Source organism: Dermacentor variabilis, unplaced genomic scaffold, assembly GCF_050947875.1.
Source record: "Dermacentor variabilis isolate Ectoservices unplaced genomic scaffold, ASM5094787v1 scaffold_14, whole genome shotgun sequence".
Taxonomy (NCBI): domain Eukaryota; kingdom Metazoa; phylum Arthropoda; class Arachnida; order Ixodida; family Ixodidae; genus Dermacentor; species Dermacentor variabilis.
In genome coordinates, this window is record NW_027460302.1 from 10,685,108 (window position 1) to 10,710,000 (window position 24,893).

The 24,893-nt window shown below is 51.7% G+C and overlaps 2 non-coding genes and 1 pseudogene across 2 annotated transcripts; all 3 read left to right on the forward strand.

The window, feature by feature from the left end:
• Window positions 1-1,239: 1,239 nt before the first annotated feature.
• Window positions 1,240-3,030, forward strand: LOC142567883 (small subunit ribosomal RNA). Its single transcript, XR_012825287.1, has one exon. It is a non-coding gene; the product is annotated as a small subunit ribosomal RNA (ribosomal RNA).
• Window positions 3,031-4,167: 1,137 nt separating this feature from the next.
• On the forward strand, window positions 4,168-4,320 carry LOC142567856 (5.8S ribosomal RNA). The gene has a single exon (XR_012825266.1). It is a non-coding gene; the product is annotated as a 5.8S ribosomal RNA (ribosomal RNA).
• Window positions 4,321-5,381: 1,061 nt separating this feature from the next.
• Window positions 5,382-8,636, forward strand: LOC142567845 (large subunit ribosomal RNA; annotated as a pseudogene).
• Window positions 8,637-24,893: the final 16,257 nt, after the last annotated feature.

Genomic DNA, 24,893 nt, shown 5'->3' on the forward strand with positions numbered 1-24,893 from the left:
AGCCGCCGCACGGCCACTACTGAGTCGGCGTCACCGTGCAGAGGGCTGCACTATAGCACGTCGGGAACCGGGAGAGAACCGGGCGGGCGTCGTCGTTGGCCGCGACGCTGGCGCGAGCGCTCGATGAGACTCGAAACGGCGTCAGTCGGGGCGGCGGGAGCTCGATACCCTTCACGAAACTTCTGCGTGTACACCGCCGCACGGCCACAACAGAATCACTGGCGTCCTGCACGCAGCCGCATTGTGTCGCGCCGGGAATCGTGGAAACACCACGCAGACATCGGCGTCGGCCCCGACATGGCTTCGAGTGCTCGAAGAGACGAAGTCCGAAACGACGTCAGCCGGGGCGTCGAGCACGCCGCCCGCGCTGGTCGCACTCGTGCTCGGTAATGGCGAAGGGGCCGGGCTAGCTTTCCTCGAATCGACCGGCCGGGGGCCGCCCCGTAGGGGGACCGAAAGGCGATCGTTCAGGAAACGGCACTGGCCATTCGCGAGAAATTGCCGTTCGCGCATTCGATGGGCGCGCTGCGCTTTCATGACTTCGGTATTGTGCTGCCGACGTAAGCTTTCAATCTTTCTCGCGGCGTTACGAGGCGGCACGATTTCCGCCAAACGCTCGTCGAAAGTGCCACGAGTACGGCCCCATGGAGGTTTGGGTACTTATCGCTGCTATTATATGGGGGTCCCAGAGAGCAGTCGCCCCCAAAGCGACCTGGGTGTTTGATGTGCGGCGGGGTTTCGTGCCCGTCAACCGTGTCCCCGGTATCGCTCCCGTGGATCCCACAGCTGACGTCTGCAGCCTCATCCGCTTGATGCGTTAGGGGCTGGTTGTCGGACGACGCTTTTTCCACGATATCGAGGTGTGTTCCCCATCGTCCTCGGACGAGTCAAATACGAAAGCGCCGAAGGCGCGGGCGTGACCCGTCGCCTGGCGGCTTTGCCGTCTCGGCTACGTTGCAAGTGTCGGTCGGTCCACCAGTGCTGCGGGCTCGAGAGAAACCGCAAGCCGCGATCGAGTTGACATAACCAGTCTATCGAGAATGTTGCGTGCTTCTTGCCGCGCGGCGATACCCGGCCCTGCGGGGAGGGCGCCGTAGCGAGCTCGAACGCCGTCGTCTCGCACTGTGCAAAGTGCTACACTTTGCGAGAACGAAGCGTGTTGGGGCGCCTGAAGGTGGCCTCGGCATCGCAAAAACGGCGTCCGGCCTGCTTGAAAGGCTGGACGCGCAGTTGAACGATTACCTGGTTGATCCTGCCAGTAATCATATGCTTGTCTCAAAGATTAAGCCATGCATGTCTAAGTACATGCCGAAATAAGGCGAAACCGCGAATGGCTCATTGAATCAGTTATGGTTCCTTAGATCGTTTCTTCCTACTTGGATAACTGTGGCAATTCTAGAGCTAATACATGCAGTGAGCCTGAAGCCCTTTGGGCGACGGGTGCTTTTATTAGACCAAGATCGATCGGGTTTCGGCCCGTATTGTGTGGTGGCTCTGGATAACTTTGTGCTGATCGTATGGCCACGAGCCGGCGACGTTTCTTTCAAGTGTCTGCCTTATCAACTTTCGATGGTAGGTTATTTGCTTACCATGGTTGTTACGGGTAACGGAGAATCGGGGTTCGATTCCGGAGAGGGAGCCTGAGAAACGGCTACCACATCTAAGGAAGGCAGCAGGCGCGCAAATTACCCACTCCCGGCACGGGGAGGTAGTGACGAAAAATAACAATACGGGACTCTTTTGAGGCCCCGTAATTGAAATGAGTACACTCTAAATCCTTTAACGAGGATCAATTGGAGGGCAAGTCTGGTGCCAGCAGCCGCGGTAATTCCAGCTCCAATAGCGTATACTAAAGCTGCTGCGGTTAAAAAGCTCGTAGTTGGATCTCAGTTCCAGACGAGTAGTGCATCTACCCGATGCGACGGCTCGGACTGAACATCATGCCGCTCCTTTCTTGGTGCACTTCATTGTGTGCCTCGAGAAGGCCGGTGCTTTTACTTTGAAAAAATTAGAGTGCTCAACGCAGGCGAGTCGCCTGAATAAACTTACATGGAATAATAGAACAAGACCTCGTTCTGTTCTGTTGGTTTTAAGAATACGAGGTAATGATTAAGAGGGACAGACGGGGGCATTGGTATTGCAGCGCTAGAGGTGAAACTACTGCGAAAGCATTTGCCAAGAATGTTTTCTTTGATCAAGAACGAAAGTCAGAGGTTCGAAGGCGATCAGATACCGCCCTAGTTCTGACCATAAACGATGCCAACCAGCGATCCGCCTGAGTTACTCAAATGACACGGCGGGCAGCTTCCGGGAAACCAAAGTGTTTGGGTTCCGGGGGAAGTGTGGTTGCAAAGCTGAAACTTAAAGGAATTGACGGAAGGGCACCACTAGGAGTGGAGCTTGCGGCTTAATTTGACTCAACAGGGGAAAACTTACCCGGCCCGGACACTGGGAGGATTGACAGATTGAGAGCTCTTTCTTGATTCGGTGGATGGTGGTGCATGGCCGTTCTTAGTTGGTGGAGCGATTTGTCTGGATAATTCCGATAACGAACGAGACTCTAGCCTATTTAACAGGTGCGGGGTTCCCAGCACCTTACAACCTTCTTAGAGGGACAAGCGGCTCCTAGCCGCACGAAACAGAGCAATAACAGGTCTGTGATGCCCTTAGATGTCCGGGGCCGCACGCGCGCTACACTGAAGGAAGCAGCGTGTCTTTATCCCTGTCTGAAAAGACTGGGTAACCCGTGGAACTTCTTTCGTGATTGGGATAGGGGCTTGCAATTGTTCCCCTTGAACGAGGAATTCCCAGTAAGCGCGAGTGATAAGCTGGCGTTGATTACATCCCTGCCCTTTGTACACACCGCCCGTCGCTACTACCGATTGAAAGATTTAGTGAGGTCTTCGGACCGATGCCCGGCGCGGCCTTTCGGTTGCGCCGGTCTGTTGGAAAGATGACCAAACTTGATCATTTAGAGGAAGTAGAAGTCGTAACAAGGTTTCCGTAGGTGAACCTGCGGAAGGATCATTACCGGATTGTGAAGGGTGACGAGCGCCATTGTTTCAACTCCGAGTGGGTGAAGCAGCTCGCTGCGCCCGACGCTTTCCGCCGCTGGCCCCGCTTGGACGCGGGGACGGCTATATCCGAACATGCCGGGGATTGCCTGAATTTGGAGGGGCGCCCCGTGCCAAATTTGTTGCGCCCAGTGGACGCAGGCTGCAACCTTGGACGGTTGGCTTGGCCGCGCCCGCGGGTAGAAACGGTGTAACGCACAATGGGTGGGCTTTCTGTCCGCCTCGGCGCTCTTGCGCGGAAGGGGAGTAAGACGACCCGACCTGCTGCTTTGCCCAGTACGAGGGGAACGGCGAAGCGTGCGGTCGGTCAAGGAACTGACGGTCGAAAGCTGCTGCCGCTTAGTACACACGGAACCGTGGTGGGAGCGCTCTCCCGTCCTCCGCGGCAATCGCTGCCGAGTCTGAAAAGGCTGGCGGCTGCCAGTCGCTTCCTGCGGCGAGTATGGAGTAACGGCGCGACTTTGTTGCTGGCCAAGTACTAAAGGAACGGTGTGGCGCTCGGTCGCTCATGGAACTGGCGGTATGAGGGTGCGGCTGCCAAGTACGGAAGGAACCGTGGCCTAAAGTGCTCTCCCGTCCTCCGCGGCAAATGCCACCGAGCCCGACAGGGCCGGCGGCTGCCGGTCGGCTCCTGCTCGGGACGCGCGAGGTGTCGAGATCGCGGTTCAATGCGACGACGTCTGCAGGCTATTTGCCCGCCGCCGAGGGAAAGGCGGCGTTGCTGCGAAGTACCGAAGGAAACGCGGCTTTGCTACGTCGGAAGCGTTCTGCGGTTAGCGGACTTGTGCGCTTTGGGAAGGCGCCGCACGTCGAAAGAGGAAAAGTACGGACAGACGAGGGACCGTAGTCCCGGATTCGAACGCACTTGCGGCCAAGCCCTTGCTGGCTTCGTCTTCCGCCTCGAGTAGACTTGTTGTGGCTCCGGCGCAGAAAGCCCCTCCCTGGCACTGGCCGAGTGGTTTTGGAGAGGTGCGTGAGTACGCACGCCGAAAGAGCACACGCCGAAAGGCGCTCTTCGAAACCACACACAGGGAGACGCCACGTGCCTGAAACCCTGGTTGTACTGTACTGAATTGAACAAACTATTTTTCACGACTCTAAGCGGTGGATCACTCGGTTCTCGAGTCGATGAAGAACGCAGCCAGCTGCGAGACTTGGTGTGAATTGCAGGACACACTGAGCACTGATTCTTTGAACGCACATTGCGGCCTTGGGTCTTCCCTTGGCTTTGTCTGTCTGAGGGTCGGATCACATATCAAGAGAGCCTTCGGCGCACAAGGAACGTGCGTCCGTCGACTCGTTTTGACCGCGTCGGCATCATGGACAGTACGTTGAGCGCTAATGCCACGCGCCAGCGACCTCACAAAGAAGGAGACGGTGGCGAGCCGTTGTGCCAAATCTTCGAAGAGACGGAAACGAGGCATTATAATCTACTGCTGACGAGTGCGCGCCCCTAGCAAGGCCGCCGCATGATGGTGTCGGATACCTGCAGGGAAAGAGCGGTCCAAGCGCGAGGTGCCAACGTCCGTTGCCATGTAGCGCGCACGTTTGCGAGAGAGTCGGAAGCGATCGCAATTTGCGTTGATTGCCTTCGGAGTACGTCGAGCTCCAGAGCTGGTCGCTCGTTCTTGTCACCGCAGCTGTGTGGGCGCCCCTTCCGGGCTTCGTCGCAGGAATTTGCAGATTCTTCCGAGGAGCGGGGAGGAGAAGGGTGGCCCTTGAAAGCGGTTCGACGCGATAGCGCCGTCTGCGAGCGAGAAGCGCGCGGCACGGCGCAGAAATTGCCGCGAAACGGAAAATGTCTCCTTCGAGAGCGTTGGCCGAGCTGACGCGTTCCGTCGTAGTCCGCCGTCGGTCCAAGTGCTTCGCAGTCTCTGTCCCCTAAAGACTGGGCCACTCCAGTTGGGGCAGGTGCGACGCTACACGAGACGATGCCCCCCGCCAGGTTTTAGTCGTCCCTGTGGTGCCTGCTGAAGCAGCGCGCTGCTAAGGCGATCTTTGCCTCGGTGACGTGTTTGGGCTTCAGACACGGTCGCTTACCACGCAACTGCTCGTGCGCCGCACGTGTGCAGGCGGTTCACCGCCTGCCAGCCTCCTCTATAAGTAGCTCCGTGTTGGGCGAAGGACGTGGTAGGGCGTCGTACTCGGTTGGCGCTAGGTTTTCGAACGTGTCGAGTCCTTTTCCGCATACCGCTCGTATGACGCACGCGTGCAGGCGTTGTGCCGCCTGCCAGCCTCGTCCGCAAGGACGTGGCAGGGCGTCGTACTCGGTCGTACCGGAATGGGCGAAAGCGATGTATCCGTTGTCGACCTCAGATCAGGCGAGACAACCCGCTGAATTTAAGCATATCACTAAGCGGAGGAAAAGAAACCAACAGGGATTCCCCGAGTAGCTGCGAGCGAAACGGGACCGAGCCCAGCACCGAATCCCCCGTCCTTGCAGGCGGTCGGGAAATGTGGTGTATGGGAGGCGACGTTCTCGGGTGTTTGCGACGGTGCAAGTCCCCCTGACAGGGGCTTGTCCCAGAGTGGGTGGCAGGCCCGTCTCCGCCGTTGCGCGCCCGGGATGAAGCCTCCCGTGAGTCGGGTTGCTTGACAGTGCAGCCCTAAGTGGGTGGTAAACTCCATCTAAGGCTAAATACGACCGAGAGACCGATGGTTCACAAGTACCGTGAGGGAAAGTTGAAAAGAACTTTGAAGAGAGAATTCAAGAGTACGTGAAACCGCTTAGAGTAAAACGGGTGGGCCCTCGAAGCTCGAAAGCAGTGGGATTCAGTCTCCGGAAGACCGCGGAGCCGGCGGCGTCGGGTAAACGGCCCCCTTCGGGGGGCTGTTCCGGCTGCTGGCACGCAGACGCGGTCTCCAGGGTGCGCACTTCCCACCGCCGGTAGAACGCCGCGACGGACGCGGGTCAATGGGAAAAGTACGACTTTGAGTCCGGCTATGGAGGTGACCTGCCCGTCCCTTCGGGGACGGCTCGCGGGAGTTATACCTCGCCGTGCACGAGAAGTTCGTCACCCCGTCCAGGCCCCATGGGCTTCTCCCGGCTGTCGGGAGGCCCGAACGATGACGCCCTCTGGTAACGGAGCGGAGAACCCGCTGGGCAAGCTTGTCGTCTCCTGTCGTCCGGGTTTGTCCCGTGGCGGCGGGTTGGCCGGCGAGAAGCCGCTGCGAGCGGGGCGATTCTCCCGCGGAGGCGCTATCGTGGTTTGCTGCGAGTAGGTCGGTAACCCACCCGACCCGTCTTGAAACACGGACCAAGGAGTCTATCATGTGCACGAGTCGATGGGTCTCTCGAAACCCAATGGCGCAATGAAACGTGAAGGCCCCTTGCGGGCTGTGTTGCGATCCCGGACCGCACAGGGGTCCGAAAAAGGGAGCAGCAACGGCCCGTCCCATGCAGGCGCTCACTCGTCGCCGGGGCGGAGCGAGAGCGCACACGTTGGCACTCGAAAGATGGTGAACTATGCCCGGGCAGGACGAGGCCAGGGGAAACTCTGGTGGAGGTCCGAAGCGATTCTGACGTGCAAATCTATCGGCCGACCTGGGTATAGGGGCGAAAGACCAATCGAACCATCTAGTAGCTGGTTCCCTCCGAAGTTTCCCTCAGGATAGCTGGCGCTCGATGGGAGAGCAGTCACACCTGGTAAAGCGAATGATTAGAGGCATTGGGGTCGAAACGTCCTCAACCTATTCTCAAACTTTCAATGGGTGTACGGGAGGCCTTCTGGGTTGAGGCCTCCCGCTGCGATGGGAGTGCCAAGTGGGCCACTTTTGGTAAGCAGAACTGGCGCTGTGGGATGAACCAAACGCCGGGGTAAGGCGCCCGAGTCGGGACGCTCATGAGAACCCATGAAGGGTGTTGGTTGCTTAAGACAGCAGGACGGTGGCCATGGAAGTCGGAATCCGCTAAGGAGTGTGTAACAACTCACCTGCCGAAGCAACTAGCCCCGAAAATGGATGGCGCTCTAGCGTCACGCCTATCCCCGGCCGTCGCCGGCAGAAAAGCACGAAATGTGGGGGTGCTAAGTCGCGACGAGTAGGAGGGCCGCAGCGGTGGGCGTTGAAGGTGTCGGGCGTGAGCCCGCCTGGAGCCGCCGCTGGTGCAGATCTTGGTGGTAGTAGCAAATACTCAAGTGAGAACCTTGAGGACTGAAGTGGAGAAGGGTCCCATGTGAACAGCAGTTGAACATGGGTCAGTCGGTCCTTAGGGAAAGGAGAAATCCTTTCAGAAGCGGGCGCGTTTGTGCAGCTCAGTCTGTGAATCGGAGACGCCCCGCTGCAACCAAAAGGGAATCGGGTTAACAGTCCGAAACCCGGCTACGGAGATCGGTCCTTCGGGACCCAGTGCAGCAACGCAAACCAGCTCGGAGACGCCGATGGGAGCCCCGGGAAGAGTTTTCTTTTCTCTGTAAGGAGATCGAGTCCCTGGAATGGGGTCACCCCGAGATAGGGACGGTGGCTCCGTAGAGCAGTGCGGCTCTTGCGCTGTCCGGTGCGCTCCTGTCGGCCCTTGAAAATCCGAGTGAGGGAGTGTGATTTTCGTGCCGGACCGTACCCACATCCGCAGCAGGTCTCCAAGGTGAACAGCCTCTAGTCGATAGACCAATGTAGGTAAGGGAAGTCGGCAAAACGGATCCGTAAGCTTGGGAAAAGGATTGGCTCTGAGGGCTGAGCCGGTCGGGCTGGGGTCCAGAAGCAGGAACGGCACTGCACTGGGACTGGGCGAGGCTCGCCGCCGTAAAAAGCGGTGCGGCCGAGCCCGGACCAGCGTCGGGACCTTCCTGTGGAAAGCCACAGCTGTGCATTTTCCGTGGGCTTCGCGCCTGAGGTTCTTGCTTCGGCCGGCAGAAAACAGCCAACTCAGAACTGACACGGACCGGGGGAATCCGACTGTCTAATTAAAACAAAGCATTGCGAGGGCCGTTGACGGTGCTGACGCAATGTGATTTTTGCCCAGTGCTGCACGGCGGGAGTAACTATGAGTCGTGAAAACTTCCAAATACATGAATCAGGAACTTCACAAACAAATATCCGGACCAAACAAACTAATCGTCTCTACAGTTACAATATCTTACAGAGGGGTATGGGCCAAAGAGAGTGTTTCCACTCTCAAAGACTTAGGATTCACAGCAAACGACTTTAAAATCTTAGCAATCAGATGTCTCCAGGGGGGCTGGCGCTGTTTCACTGTTCATCAGCGGATGACCACCACGTACAGTGGGCGAGGAAGGGCGCGATCTACACAGGGATCCACCAACTAACAGGGTCCTACTGCCCACAAGCAGTAGTAAGCTCTCGAGGCCCAGATGTCTTGACTGCGCTCCGAGGGAGAGGAAGTCACCGTGAAACGGAACTCGCCCGAAGAACGGACCTCGGCCACCCAAGCTCTGGTGCCTGGGATTTAAAAAAAAATAGCCAAATGCCTCGTCATCTAATTAGTGACGCGCATGAATGGATTATCGAGATTCCCACTCTCCCTATCTACTCTATTTTAATTATTTTACTTTTATTAATTTTTATTGCCCAACACAACCCTTATGTCCCTATCTACTAAAACTTCTGCCACCAGGTGGCCTGGCGAGCGGGCCTGCGGTCACAAGGCTCCTGCTTTTTGGGCCAAAAACGTGAGTAAATCCTTTTCCAATCACTTTAAAACTATTTATAAAGCTTCGCTAACATCTCAGGAGCATAGACATAGCAACATTATAAAAATAGGATCCATATTTTGTGAATAACGAGAAGTTTTTAAATCCCACGTGTAGGAGCCCATACAGGCAATTGCCGGTTGCAGAAAACAACCGAGATAAATCCGATGACATCTGACTAAATACTCAACATACAAACCTAGAATTACATTCACAGCTTCGTTGCATGATAGGCCGCATAATTGCAGCAATAGTTTGAGTAAATATTCGAGGGCTTTGCATATTTCTTCATTTAAAGTTAGGTAAACAAACCGAGACCGTTTCAAACAAAGGATTATATAGCAGTATAATCCTTATTCATGCTTCCTTAATAAGCGCAGTAGACAGAAAATATTTATTTGAACACATCCTGTAAACCCCCAGGAACAACTCCCAAGCATGAGTTTGCCGAGATCAATTCCCTGATTGCCAGAATTTGCATGCAAAAAGTGGTGTCTTTTGCTGTCTCTGTGTGGGCTGCCATGTTGGGGGCCACAGTCTGCTAAGAGCGCGGACAAAAGTGCCAAACATCAAAAGCTTTAGAGCACCGACAACTTCGAGCCATGTGGTGAGGTATCCATGGTTTGTAAAGAGAAGAAGCACTAGAGTAGGGACAACTTAAAGAAGACTTCGTATTTGAAAGACAACTCTAGGCATTGCAGGGAAGCATCCCAATTTTGCAAAGGGGCAATTGGGAATATTTTACGAGTTCATATACGCCAACCACAAAGTAAATGATGTAACCATAAGCAACAAGCAAATGCGGCAGTGAAGCATCCGCACTTTCAAAGGGGCAATTCGGAAAAAGAAAACAGAGTGGAGCGACAAAGAACTCGATTAAATCACAGAAAGTGACCTGAGTACAACTCAGCCGAGCATCTTGAAATGATAGATAGCAAACTCACGGCCAAAGAAATGGGGAAAAAGAAGAGTGATGAAAAAAACCAAATGAGAACACCCGGTTCAGGGGGACACTCCGAAAGCCGGGAGAGCAAAGACAAGCAAGCCAACTTTGGATCGAAAGCACAGCCAGGAGTAGGAGGCACGAAAATAAAAGTGAATGAAAACACTTCGAAACAAACGACACTGCAGAACTTGAAGAAAGCTCCAGACACCATGGAAGCGCTAGGAGACAACTCAAATTTTGAGGATGACTGGACTTCCGAAGAGGACATCCCCGACTCATGCGAGGAAACAGAATTCATGCAACGACCAATGAGGAAGGAAACAAGTAAATCATCAGGAAAGAAGCTGACAGTGGAAAAGCAACTACAAGAAACAGGAACAAAGATCGTAAGTGATACACAACCAGCACAACAGTGATCACAGAACCTGGTAGAGTCCAGGCAAGATGAAACGCATGATCAAGAGACAGCAACTGAATCTACAAGTTTGAGCAACACATTGAAAAAACTGTCCAAGATAGACAGATCATTTATGAAAACTCTGCTGGTCCTGGCAACCGACGTAGAAGAAAAAGAAACACTATTGGACAAGCTTCTGACTGACTTTACAAAGCTAAAAAGTCTAACACTGGACGCCACACATGAAGTGGCAAGACTCCAACGAGCAATGGAAACTCAACAGAATCAGAAGACAGAAAGGCCAACCTACTCAACAGTGGTGACAGGCGAAAACAAAGCAGAGGGACAGAGCGTAGAAGCGCCTGAGTTCTTTGACGAAGCCATCAAAGACAATAAAAAAACAAACCCAAGTTGGCAATGATTATAAAATGAGAAAAGTTGAACAAAGATGAGATAGGAAAACTCATCAAAAAGAAGGTCAACCCGCATGAGTTGGGAGTGCAGGAACCCGAAATGCGACCGGGAAAAGAAGGAGTGGTGATCATGTCTTCCTCAAAAACAGGCCTTGACAGACTGAAAGACTACATTGCAAACGATCCAGAGTTGGGTACCAAACTTACCACTAAACAACCCAAACAAAATAAATTGGAAATGAAGGTTGTTGGAATTGATGAACAGGAAAAAGAAGAACTAGTAAAGAAAATTATTGAGCAATATGGTCTCCAGTGTACCGAGGAAGAATTAGAGGTGACTAGTACTTGGAAAGGCAAACAGGGCAAGACAGCGATAATATATAGCAATGGAATTGAAACCATGGGAGCAATTGAAAGACAGAAGCCACATAAACATAGGATGGAACAGATGTCCACTTTTTGATAATACTTTCGTCCCGAGATGCACCTACTGTGCCAACTACGGCCACACACAGCAATGGTGTCAAGCCAAGACAGCTAAATGTACAGAATGCGGAGGAAGGCACCATCACAGTGCGTGTAAAAACGGTGAGTACGAATGTAGTGTTTGCAATGCAGAGGGACTTGCCGAGCAGGCAGACCACTCTATGATGTCGCGTAACTGCCCTACATATCAAAAAAGGGTAGAGCAAGAACGCGGAAAAATTATCAGCCAGCTGCTACTAGCACGAGTATAAAATACTCAATCAAACTTAACACAACTACCTTTAAAGCATATTTTCTCTGTTAGTTAAATCAAAATGGCTAATCAGAAGCAAAACCCTAACAATAAACTTCAAATAATACAAATTAACTTAGGACGGGCATTTAAAGCAAATCAGAATCTTAATAGTCTACAACAAGAAAAACAGCATCATATTTCATTAGTACAAGAACCGTATCATTTAAAAGGAAAAATAATCCCTTTTCCAATAAAAGATAGAAATATAGCACATAATGAAAATTCAAAAACAGGTATATTAATTCATTCTAATATGATAAGCATTTTCCCTTCACGAATAGAAGAAGAGTTAATAGCAGTAGTTGTAAAATTCAAAAATAAAGAAATATTAATAATTAACTGTTATTCCCCACCTAAAAGCAACATTGAGAGACTATTAATTAACATTGATAACATTATTCAAAAAGCTCAAACAAAAAATATAATTGTAGCAGGAGATTTTAATGCTAAGAGCCATACTTGGGGAGGTGATATTCTAGATAAAAAACGAGAAAGTGTAACAGAATTTATTATAAGGAATAACTTAACATTATTAAATGATAACGATAGTGATCCCACATTTGAAACAAAGAATGGGAAAAGTTGGATAGATTTGTTCATCATCTCGAACAATCTATGTAATGAAACAAAAAGTTGGAAAGCTTTAAAAGACCCATCATATAGTGATCATAAACTAGTAAGAATAGAAATATTTCAAGAGTCAACATCAGCAGTGTACAAATTAACTAAAACTGGGAAGCAAAAAGCAATTACTGATCTAATCAAGATAAACTGGGAAAAAGAATCCCAATGGCTTCATAATCCAAAAGACATTGAAGAAATAATAAGTAAATTCTATGCGAATTCGAAGCGATCCCGGTTGGAAAACACGACCCAAGGAAAACAGATCATGGCATGGGATAAACAAGTCCATGCGAAGCCAGAGCCCGCGGAAGCGACCGTAACGCCACCATGGGAAGCACCACTGGGCATACGGAGGCAACAACGCCCTATCGCCAGACGAAACGCGGAAGCTAGAAAAATATTTAAAAAGAGATTGGGATTAAGCACGCCGCAGCACACCACTGACATCTACACGGACGCTGCAATCACAAACGACATAGCAAGCATGGCCTGGGTTAGCACATCTGCACCCCAACACAATGGCTATCACACATGTCAGCTTCCTGGGGGTGCAACCTTGCACGCTGAGCTCTTAGCTATATGGGGAGCGGTCAACACCATTCCCATTGACATGGGAGACATTGTAGAGCAGAGTGTGCGAAATAATTATCGGATCCTTACTAATTCGTACGAAGCAGTGGCCGAATTAACGGGGCCTACGACAGATGATGCGGTGGCCAACGACACCAGAAAAAAGCTAAAGAGAATACAGGACAATGGGACAAATGTTGAAATCCTATGGACACCGGGGCACACCGGCACGTTACCCCCATCCGTGCCGGATGGGGGAAACGCAGCCGCTCACGCAGCTGCCGCGCAAGCGGGTGGGCTTGATTACGCGTACAGCTCCCCACACTCCATTTCCTCGCCAAACCCCGTGGACCAAAATCCATACCTAAAGATATTGGCTGCAGGCTCTCCTAGCAGAGCACTGATGCATTACATTCGTACTAAAATAAAAGCAGACAGTAAACGGAGATTATTAGAAGCTACACCAGTACATTTGTTTGACGACAAGGGCGGGCTTACCCGCACGGAAGAGGTTTTCTTGAATAAGGTTATGGCCAACGCTGCATACACCACACATACTTGAGAAATGGCACCAACCCAGACAAGCTACGATTGCGAAGACTTACACCCGATGTACACATTGCCAGGAGTCATGCAGAGCAGACTTGCAACACCTCATTTGGAGCTGTGCAGCTTTTTCACAAGGGAGATCCAACATTCAGCATCTACTACACGGAGACATTAGAACACTAGGAATTACAATACAAGCTAACCCTGAAACACAGAAAGCCATTGCGACATATGGCAGACAAAGTGGCCTGTTCCGAGTAGTGTAGAGGGGGTCGATCAGCCCATGTGAGAGCGGCGGAAGTGAACATGCACCTGAGCCTGCATAAAGCGGAAGATCCCAGACTGAGATGAAGAAGTGTTTCAGCCAACAGTCTGGGTACCCACATTCCCTTCCCTCCTAATCCCCATCAGCGGCCTAGAGCCGTCCCCTTCCTTAAAATAAAGGCTTTATTCATTCATGCCACCCTTGAAGAATTGTACAAAAAATACGAAAAACGTATAACGAAAGAGAAAAAACAAGGAAAAAGTTGGTGGAACATGGAATTGGAGATACAAAGGAAAAAAGTAAGAGCAATGAAAAGACGATTTAAAAAGACTAGAGGAGAAATAGAAAGTTTTAAAGAACAATATTACAAGGAACACCAAGCATATGTAGAAAATATAGGAACTGCAAAAAAGAAAAATTGGGACGACTTTTTATCAAAAATAACGAAAAACCCATTCAACATAGGTTACAAAATTGCAAGGAATCAAAGAAAACAGCCAGTAATAATAAAAAGTATGGAAAAAGATAAGACAACAACCAACTCCTTAAGTGAAACAGTTGAGTATATTTTACACAACTTATACGCAATCTCAATGGAAAAAGAGACAGAAGCGTCAAACGCCCAAGTAGTTGAAATACATAACAACGAGGATGACGATGTGGAATTTACTCAACAGGAGGTAGCATCGGTTGTTAGAAATTTGAAGAAAGATGTTTCCCCAGGACCAGACAATTTAACAACCGAAATTATTCAATTTATTTATCAAAACACGAGTACATTCTTTGTAAATATTTTCAACAGCTGCGTGAAGACAGGACACTTTCCAACATGTTGGAAAATATCGAAAATAATATTAATTCCAAAAAAGAAAAACCAACTTACTCCGTCAGATTTTCGACCAATAGCAATAAATTCAATATTTGGCAAAATTCTAGAGAAACTACTTAAAGACCGCCTATACAATTTTCTAAACAAGAACGGACTATTCCTTATAAACGAATATGGTTTTAAACATGCAACTTCAACAACACAAGCATTAGAAAATATAAAGAAAAAGTTAGATCAAGTCATTTTGGACAAAGAAATAGCATTAATAATATCAATAGATATTAAAAATGCATTTAATACTATCGATAAAGATGAAATTTTCAAATATCTAGAAGAAAACGAATGTCCAAATAACCTAATAAAATTAATTATAGCTGTAATGACGAATCGAAGAATATTATATAAAAATGGAGACATAGAAAAGATATACAATTTAAAGAAAGGATCACCACAAGGATCCCTTTAAGTCCATTATTTTGGACAATAATGATGACTGATATTCTCGTAAAAAAGTATCCAGCAAAAACGTATGTCCAAGCATTTGCGGACGATTTAACCATTATAATAAAAGGAACATCCAAAAGAAATCTTCAAGATAAAGCAACCGAAACTTTAAACATAATACATGAAAGGGGTAAACAGAAAAACATTGAATTCAATACGGCGAAAACGGAATTCATGATATGAAAAGGAAAGTATTCGAAAAGTCCTCCAATACTCAAGTTAGGAAATGAAAAAATCAAAATGGTTCAACAAATGAAAATATTGGGACTAATAATAGGCGAAAAACTTTCCTTCATACCACATTTAGATTTTATAACAGAGAAGGTAACTAACCTAACAATTGCTTTAAATAAGTTTACAGGCAATAACAGAGGAATTAAAAATAAACAACTTCGCGAAATATATGTAAGAGGAACTGAAAGAATAATAACATACGCAGCACCAGTATGGTACAAAGGCACCAACATTCTTCTTAAAAGATTAAAATCAATACAAAGGAAACCCTTATTATCAATAACAAAGGCGTATAAAACTGTATCCAATAATGCATTAAACGTTTTAGCGAATTTGCCGCCGGTTCATTTAAAAATAGAAAAGGAAATAGAAATGCACAATATTATCAACAATGGAAAAGAATTTCTTTGGAACAATAAAGTATTAGATCGTACCACAATAACACACAAGATTGATAAACGGGAACTCATCCCACTCACAAATATAAATTCAGTTTTAATTAGAATCCAACTAAAGATGCCGAATATGATATTTTTACAGATGGCTCCTCTAATGAATACGGAGCTGGATCAGCTTTTGTAGTCATAAAATCACAAAAAATAATAGACACTAAGCAATACTCCTTGCCAAATTATAGTAATAATTTTGAAGCAGAAGCAGTAGCTATTACAAAAGCATTAGAATATATAACTTCCCAGAATAACTCAGCTAGCTATCAAATTTTAACGCATAGTCTATCAACATTACAAGGAATTAGCAATCCAGACAACTTAAATCCATATATATACAAAATTAAAGAAACAATTAGAAAAGTAAACAAGAACCATAAAATAATATTAACGTTTATAAAAGGTCACAGTGGAAACATTGGAAATGAATATGCAGACGAACTAGCTAAAAAAGCCATTCGATACGGGGAAGAAATAGATATACCCATATCCAAAAAGTTTATTAATAGTCAGTTATATAAACAAATATATATAAAATGGAATACTCAATGGAGTCAAGAACCCATAAAAGCTATATTAAGGATTGGATCAAAAATATTACTGAAATTCCAACCTTATTCTTGGCCAATCATAGTAGTTCACAATTCATGACAGGCCATGGCCTGTTTCCACATTACCTCCAGAGGTTCAGAATTAAGCAAAATAGGATATGTACTTGTGGAGAGGAGGCGGACTCCTTCGAACATTATTTAGAAAAATGCGAAATAACTAGAAATTACCGCGATAAATTAAAAATGAAATTTGGACATGAATACAGTAAGAAAAAAATGGAAATTCTAAGGGATGGAGAAGCACTTGCGATTTTGGAGGAGATGGTAGAAGAGGTAAATTGCAGAATCTAGGAAAAAAAAGAAAGGAAAAAAATGGTCTTTTTAGTTTGTAAAAGAAAATAAAATAAATAAATAAATAAATCAGATATACCATTGGTTAAGAAGCAAAAAATCAAGAAAATAAACAGACTAAAAGCACCTAGCACATGTAATCGATGAAAGCCCAATAAAAGTCCAAAAGGACATATCTTCAAGTTCGACATAAAATCAACCTCTCATCCCAATAAACAATCATACCCCAGACCAATCTTTTAGGCAGTACAAGAAAAAAAACTATCACCTGACACCTTCGGTATGACGGCCAAGCTATCACCGAGGAATAATTCTCAACTCGGTAAGACGGCTCGGCTACCACCGAACAGTCCAACAAACCCTGATACCTTGAAACGGTAAGACGGCTGCGGCCACCACCGAAGTAAAGGCATATACAGGAATCAAAAATATTATATGAAAAGTTTTGAAAAAGAAACAAAAGCAAAAGCAGACCTGACATTATCGGTATGACGACCAACGCTAGCACCGAAGCAGAAAACATCAACTGCATCTTTCGGTATGACGGCGTTGGTTAGCACTGAAGTCAGATGAATACCAACTGTTGAGTCCTCGATTGAAAAGGTAAGATGGCTAAGGCTACCACCTGAGTAAAGAGAGGCTCACAGAAACTAAAAACATCTCATATAAACATGTTGGATAACGTCAGAACTGAACTGAATGCCAATGAGTTCGGAACTGCCTTCTCTAATGGTCTACCAAATAAATGGAGGGATGTAAAATCACAGGGCCAGAACTAACCCTTTGGGCGGGAATGTCCATACTCCATACTGCATTGTGCTGGAAGAAACGAATCAATCTCCTCCAGAGTCCGACCTTCTTAATTCCTATAGAACTATAATACATACATTAACACTTAAACTAGTAGTCATTATTCAACAACCAAGAAAATAAATGAACGTAAGATGAAAGATACACAACATATATATATGTGTGAGTATGTGTGCGTGCATGCGAGTACGTGTATAAGTGTATATATTTATATGGATATACATATACATGTACGTAAGTATATCATTTAAATAAATAAATAAATAAAAAAATAAATACAAACGAAACGAACTAAACACTTTGAGAAAAAGAAAACACGAGCTAACATAAAACCAGATATTTACAGACTCGAATGAAGTAAAAAAGGCACAGAAGGAACTAGTTCAGACACTAGGCTCTACAATCGGTATCATTTAACTAAGGCGGATAAAGCAATCTGGGCTTCTGTAGGCTGTGGAAACCGGTAGAGAGGGAAAAGGGAAAGAGAGGGAAAAGGGAGAAAAGGGGGAGGGAAGAAAGGGAAAAAGAAAAAATATTTTTTCCCTCATTCTGGAAAGAAGACGCCAGAAGAAAGAAGACATCGACAAGACAAGACAGACAAAGATAACTGACAAGACAAGAGGACACAAGCAATTGAAGACGAAAAAAGAAAACATTGTAAGTCAAGAAAAGACAAGAGAGAAATAAACATTGTATAAGTATGCATGCAATATTATGAAACAGAAGAAGACCAATGTACGTCAAGACAGACACTATTGGTAATATGTATTCTATTCACGAATAATAAATCCCGCAACCGTCCGTTCCCTTGGCCGTGGTTCCCCTGGTGGTAGACTCCCCCCCCACTTTTTTTTACAAAATTATTTGACCACGTCATTTTCATTTATTGTTCTAATTTGGCAGCCTGCAATACTTCGGTGCTGCAGGCAGGGCTTAGTTTCCTATTTTAATTATTTTACTTTTATTAATTTTTATTGCCCAACACAACCCTTATGTCCCCATCTACTGCCTGCAATACTTCGGTGCAGCAGGCAGGGCTTAGTTTCCTATATTAAGTATTTTATTTTATTAATTTTTATTGCCCAACACAACCCTTATGTCCCTATCTACTATCTAGCGAAACCACAGCCAATGGAACGGGCTTGGCAAAATCAGCGGGGAAAGAAGACCCCGTTGAGCTTGACTCTACTCTGACTCTGTGAAGAGACATGAGAGGTGTAGCATAAGTGGGAGGTCACGGGATACGGCCTCGTTTCGGCGGGGTCCTCGTGGCCGCCAGTGAAATACCACTACTCTCATCGTTTCTTTACTTACTCGGTGGAGCGGGAAGCGGACCATTGAGTTGTCCACGCTTCTAGCGCCAAGCGATGGGCCCCCGGTCTCCCTTCGGGGCGGTGCGGGTCGGGCCTGCGCGACCTGTTCCGAGGACAGTGTCAGGCGGGGAATTTGACGGGGACAATGACCGGTACGATTTGAATCAAGATCGCTCTATTGCGACTGGAGCGCAAAAGCACGGGCAACTCTAGTCGCGTCAAAGAGCTCTGCGGTGCGAGAGAGGCGGCCAACGGTCTAGCAAGGCTGCATTCCCACAAGTTATGATCGAAGGAAGAGCACTCTGTGCCACATGGGCACAGAGAGTCGTGAGCAAGGCCGAAACGGTGGAAATAAAAAGGGAAGCGGCCGTGCCCCGTAAGCAGGGTAAGTTGCACGAGCGCTCGTGCAAGTGATCGGCTGGCCGGCTACATCGGGCTCTTGCCTTTTTCTTCAAAAACCAGGTATTTAGCATTTGGCACTTCCCAATTTTAGCTGGGGTCGCTTTTAAACTTGTAGGGATCAGATTCGACGCAAAACACCGGGGCCAAACGGGATCTAATTCGAATTTTCCGTGATTTCTTCGATGCCGGCCGTTGGGCCCAAGATGGCCTGGGCTCATACCTTCTGAGTCCCGGCCATGCCCAACACCCGCAAGGGGAAAAACGCGTCGCCGCCGCGATCCCCCCCGCGGCCTCCGGCCGCCGAGGGGTCGACCCGCTCGCGGGGTTCCGAGTTTTCGGAGGACGGCGACGGGGCGATCGCGCGGTTTTGCGAACTCCTCGACCAGCTTCCCGTCGCGGAGGAGGAGAGCCGGCCCCCGGCTGGCGGAGGCGAGGAGGACGACGTGCAGTCCTCCGTTTCGGAGGGCACGGCCGTGGCTGCGGCGCTCCCGGGGGACCTTGGGGGCCGGGCGGAGCGGCGATGGCGGGAAATCCAGGAGGAGGTCCTCGCCTTCTGCACGACGCCGCCGAACAAGGTGTCCGTGGATGGCCGGAAATACATCATGACCAAGATGTTCGAGCTGACCGCCCTCTGTTCCAGCCTGAGGGCGGAGGCGGCCGCGGAGCGCGGCGCGGTACTGGCCCTTCAGGGCCAGCTCGTGGAGACGCGCCGGGAGCTGGCCGCGGCGCAGCGACGGGCGGGCGTCGCTGAGTGCAGGTTGGAGGGCCTCGTCGGTGTCGGGACCGGTCCTGCGAGTGCCGGCCTGCCTGGCGCCGGGGGTGCTGCGGCGGTTGGCGCCGCGGCGTCGGGTGCCGGGCGTCTGTTGTCCGCTGGCGCCGGGGGCGCGTGCGCTTCGGGCGCTGCGCCGATGGCGCCCGGCGCGGCGAGTTACGCCGCCGCCCTGCGGTCGGGCGGCCTCCTCGATGCCGGCGCGGAGCCGGGTGCGCCCGGAGGAGCCGCCTGGGGGCCCGCGCAACCCCTGCACGACCACGTCTGTTTTCTTAAACCGACGGCCCAGACGACCACGCCAGCGAGGGATGTCGTCCGCCTACTCAAGGCAAACATCGATCCTGCGACCAAGGGAATCAACGACGTGGCACTACGGCACACCCGGTACGGCGTTACGGTTTTATCGAACATAAAACAGTCTATCGACAATCTAAACAAGGCTATACAGTACAATGCCGTCACTAGAGCCGCCCTAATCGTCCGGGTTGCGGAAAAACGTAATCCGCATGTGCGTTTTTCGGGAGTAGACCCTGACGTCGCGCCGCAGGATTTTGTCGCCAGGCTCAACGACCGCAACCCGGGCCTCAATCTCGACCCCGACAAATGTAGGGTTCGCGTGACTTTCAAGGAAAGGTCGGGCACCAACGCTTACATTGCGGAGGTTGACCCGCCGGCTTTCCGCGCTCTCATTAGCCGTCAGCGTGTTTCCGTGGGATGGACTATGGTGCGTGCCCACGAGGACCTTCACGTCCCCACGTGCACCTTTTGTGCTACGTATGGCCACGGCCGCACCACGTGTCCGGTTCGCGCCGACTCTGCGAAAGCAGTATGCATGCGTTGCGCTGGAAATCACCTGAGCGGCACATGCAAGGTGCGCATGGGCGACGAGGCGGTGCGCTGCGCAGAGTGCGATCGGGCTGGTTTATCGTCTGCCTACCCTGCAGGATTCCCGCAGTGCCCCATCTTGATGGAGAGGGTGGCGCGGCTGCGAGCGCGCACAAACTATGGCGGGCAGTAGCGCGGCGGGCGCTGCGGGACAGGGGGGCTGCGCGCGATTGGGGGAGCGGGGTGGCGCGGCGGCAGCGAGTGAGCGGCCCGGCGGGGGGAACGCCCGTCGGGACGCAGCGCGCGCGGAGACGGCGGTGAGCATTGCGTTTATGCAATTAAATCTCGATCATGCCAGACTGGCCTCGCTACACTTGGGCGACCGCATGTCGGCGACGGGCGTCCCACTGGCGGCCGTATCCGACCCTTACAGGCCCGGAGGCAAGCTGCCACGTATGCCGCCGGACTTCAACGTGTACGCCATCGACCGGGATCCGGCGGTAGTGGTGGTTACGCGAGGGCCGCCATACGACGTCTCCCCCCTGTTACTCTCTAAACTGGTGGTCGCCGTGTACTGTGAGAGACGCGATTTTCAGTTCGTGTTTGTTTCCGCGTACGCGCCGCCCCATCGATCGATGGACGACACCTTTCGCGGCATTGAGGAGGCTATCGCGAAGGCCCGCACGCCTAACATCGTCGTCGCGGGTGATTTCAACGCGAAGCACCCGGCGTGGGGTCCCTGTGCGGGGGACGAACGCGGCGCCCGCCTTATAGAGTTTGCCGGGGTGAACCGCCTCGTTGTTCTTAACGATCCCCAGTCGCCACCAACGTACGAGACGCGCTACGCGGCCAGCTGGCTCGATGTCACACTGGCGGCGCCGGCCCTCGTCGCGGCTGGGTTCGATTGGACCGTTCGCGAGGACCTCACGTTCTCCGAACATAAGAAAGAACGTTGCGGTTCGCATCGGCGCTGTTCGCGACGGTCGTTCTCGCCGTCTGACCCGCTATGCGCGGGAGGAATTGTTGACCGCCCTCGCAGGCGAGCCGTGGTTCGCGCGGGTTTCGGGGGCTACCCTACTATCAACGGGCGCTCTCGACGAGATACTTGCGGGGTTCCAACGGCTCTTTGACCGGTATTACCGGGCAAACCTCCGCCCTGTCAAGGGCCCGGGGAGGCCTTGGTGGACCCCGGCGCTGGCGCGGGAAAGACGCGCTGTGAACGCGTTGCGGCGCAGATACCAGCGCTGCGCGGCGGAGGAATTGCGGGCGCAATTCCGCGCGACATACAGCAGGGCCCTTGCGGTCTTTCGCTGCCACGTTCGCGCGGCCAAGACCTCGCACCTCCGCGCGTGGTACACTAGTTGTGCGCGGCGCTCCATCTTTTAACGCGATAGCGTTAAGGAGCTCGTGTCGCAGAAAAGCCGGTGTCGTCGGCGTCGGTGTCGGTGTCGGCGTCCGCGGCGTTGGCCGTGAGTGATAAATCATGGCAGGCACTTCATAAATAAAAAGCAACTTCCAGATGGGCTGGGTGGGAATCGAACCAGGGTCTCCGGAGTGTGAGACGGAGACGTTACCACTGAGCCACGAGTTCGATGCTTCAAAGCGGTACAAAAGTGCCTCTAGGGAACGCGGTGTTGCCTTAGAAACGAGCTGTTTCTAAGGCTCAGGCGTGCGTCGCTTGCTCAGGCGCACATTTCGTTGTCGCGCCAAACGCTGCGTTGCTCGACGCTCACCGCGTCCGATGCGGGGCGCGTAGTCGCTGCGCCGTAGCCCGTTGTCTTACACCCCTTGGCGGGTCGACGGGAACGCTGTCGCGTTCCACTCTTGAAGGCGAAGCTTAAGCGTCCTCCAATTTTTCCGCCGCGTTTCGGGAAGCATTCGGCAGGGTGCGCCCGCGACAGTGTTTGCCGCCGCTCGAGCTGCCCGACGGTGCCCGCACGTCCACACACCTAGAGTCGGCGGCCCTCTTACTGAGGACGCACGTGGCGGTCGATGATCCCTCCTCCGACGGGCCCTGCCACGCAGAGATCAGGGCGCTAGCGGCGTCGCCCTATTATACGCGTGTACGCGACGCGCCTTTTACGGCAGCCGAATTGCAGTGTGTCCTTGGGAACACGATGGACGCGTCTGCACCCGGGCCGGATAGGATCACGCCCTATATAATCAAGGGGCTCGCGCGGTCGCATGGCGCTTTTCTGCTCGGGCTCTTCAACGCGGCGCTCGCGCTGGGATACTTCCCCCGTTGCTGGCGTACGGGGCGAATCATCTTCATTCCGAAACCGCAGCGCGCGCCCGAATTACCCACCTCGTACAGGCCCATCTGCGTTACGTCGGCACTGGGCAAGGTGCTTGAGCGCCTCTTGAACGGCCGGTTATACTATTTTTTGAAGAGCGGCGGCCACCTGCACGAACAACAATACGGGTTTACCCACGGCAGGAGCGCTGTCATGGCCTTATATGCATGGAAGACCCGCCTGCTCGCACTCAAGGCAGCCAAGACGCCGGCCATCCTAATGTCGCTGGATTTTCGCGGCGCTTTTGACAGCGTGTGGCACCCCCTCGTCCTTAAATTCTTTAGGGACCGGGGGTTACCGAGCAACTTATACCATCTCCTTCGCTCTTTCCTCGAGGACCGCCGTGTGGAATTCACCTCCCACGCGGGCGCGGTCGAGGCCAGGCCGTCGCTGGGCAGCCCTCAGGGTTCACCACTGTCTCCACTTTTGTGGAATGTCATCGTACATGGGCTTCTTGCGCTTCTCATGCCCGCCGGGATGACCGCACAGGCGTACGCCGACGACACCATTCTCGTCATTTCGGCTAAGGGGCGTGACGGGCTCGGCGCGGCGGGCTCGGAGGCTCTTCGGCGAGTGGTGGCATGGGCTGAGAGCGCCAAGGTCTCCCTAAACATGGACAAGTCTTACTGTGTCCTGTTTTCTCATGGGCATGGCGGTATGGAGCGCGTCCACCCTACCATCCGCCTGGGCACCTCGGGCAGGGGCCTGAAATTCGTGGAGGCCCTCAAGGTCTTAGGCGTGACTTTTGACAGGCGCCTCCACTTTTTTCAACACGCCGACAGCCTCAAGGAGAAGGCCGAACTTCTGGCCTGCCGGGCGCTAACGTTCGTGCAGATGCAGGGTCCCCTGCAGCCGGCGGCATTAACACACCTTTACCATCAGGTGATGCTGCCGGCCCTCACGTACGCGTCGGCAGTGTGGTGGTCGGCCAAGCCTGACTGCAGACTCAGCGCCCGCGTCACAACCATGCAGCGCACGATCCTGCTGGCGTTGTCGGTCGCGTATCGGACGACGCGCACGGCCTCCCTTCAGGTTTTAATGAGGGTGCCGCCACTGTCGCTTGAGCTGGACAGGACCGAGGCGGAGTTTAAGCTCTTCGCCCTGCGCGAGGCGGTCGCGTTCGGCGACCTCGCGTTCTCCCCGCGTAACGTCCTTTACCCCGCCGACCCTTGGGGTGTACACCCGGCAGCGATGCGCGCGTTTTCGTTTGCGCAACTGTCGGCGCCGGAGGCGCGCAGCAGGTCGCGTGCCGCGGGCCTTCATGTTTATACCGACGACTCCTACACGCCGCACTCATCGGGTGCCGCCTTCGTCGTCCTCGGCCCGCGGGAGCGGATCGGAGCGGTGGGCCGATTTCGTGTGTGCGCCGCCACGAGTGCCTATTGCGCCGAGGTCATCGCCTTTGCAGAGGCCTTGACTTACTTGTGCGGCCACCGGCAGACGGGCGCGGTATCTCTATATACCGACTGCCTTTCTCTGCTGCAAGCGCTCGCGACGCCTGTATCGGCCGACCCCCGCATTGTTCGTATTCAGATCGCGCTCGGGGAGGTTGCCTGCTTGTCCGAGGTGCGTTTATATCACGTGCCCGGGCATTGCGGTGGTTTTGGCAATGAACTCGCCGACTTCCTTGCGTCGCGGGCCGCTAGGTACGGGCTGGATCGCAGAGCGCCCCTACATTTTAGGTCGGTCCGAAATGCGTTCAGGACGGTCCAACGAGAGCGGTGGGCACGGTTATGGCGCGAGAACCACGCGGACACGGCGCTATTTCGCTGGGTGCCGCGCCTAGCGGAGGCGCCGTCCTTCTTTCCCCCTCCGCGGGCTTTGGTTACCCTGCTTACGGGGCACGGCCGCTTCCCTTTTTATTTCCACCGTTTCGGCCTTGCTCACGACTCTCTGTGCCCATGTGGCACAGAGTGCTCTTCCTTCGATCATTACTTGGGGGAATGCAGCCTTACTAGACCGTTGGCCGCCTCTCTCCAACCGCAGAGCTCTTTGACGCGTCTAGACTTGCCCGTGCTTTTGCGCTCCAGTCGCAATAGAGCGATCTTGATTCAAATCGTACGGGTCATTAGTGAACACCTGCCCGATTACGTCCGATGACGTTTTCGCACAGCCTCGCTCATTTATGATCAATGTTAACCGCTTACCGTTTGCCCGCCGGCCGTTGCTGGGTGGGTTTGAGCGCTGCCTCCGGGGAAGCGTCCGGCATCTCGCTGGCGACCTCAGTGTGGGCACGCGTGGAGCCCGCCGGGCGCGAATAGTCCGCGGGGCCATTGAGATCTGTGACGAGGCCCC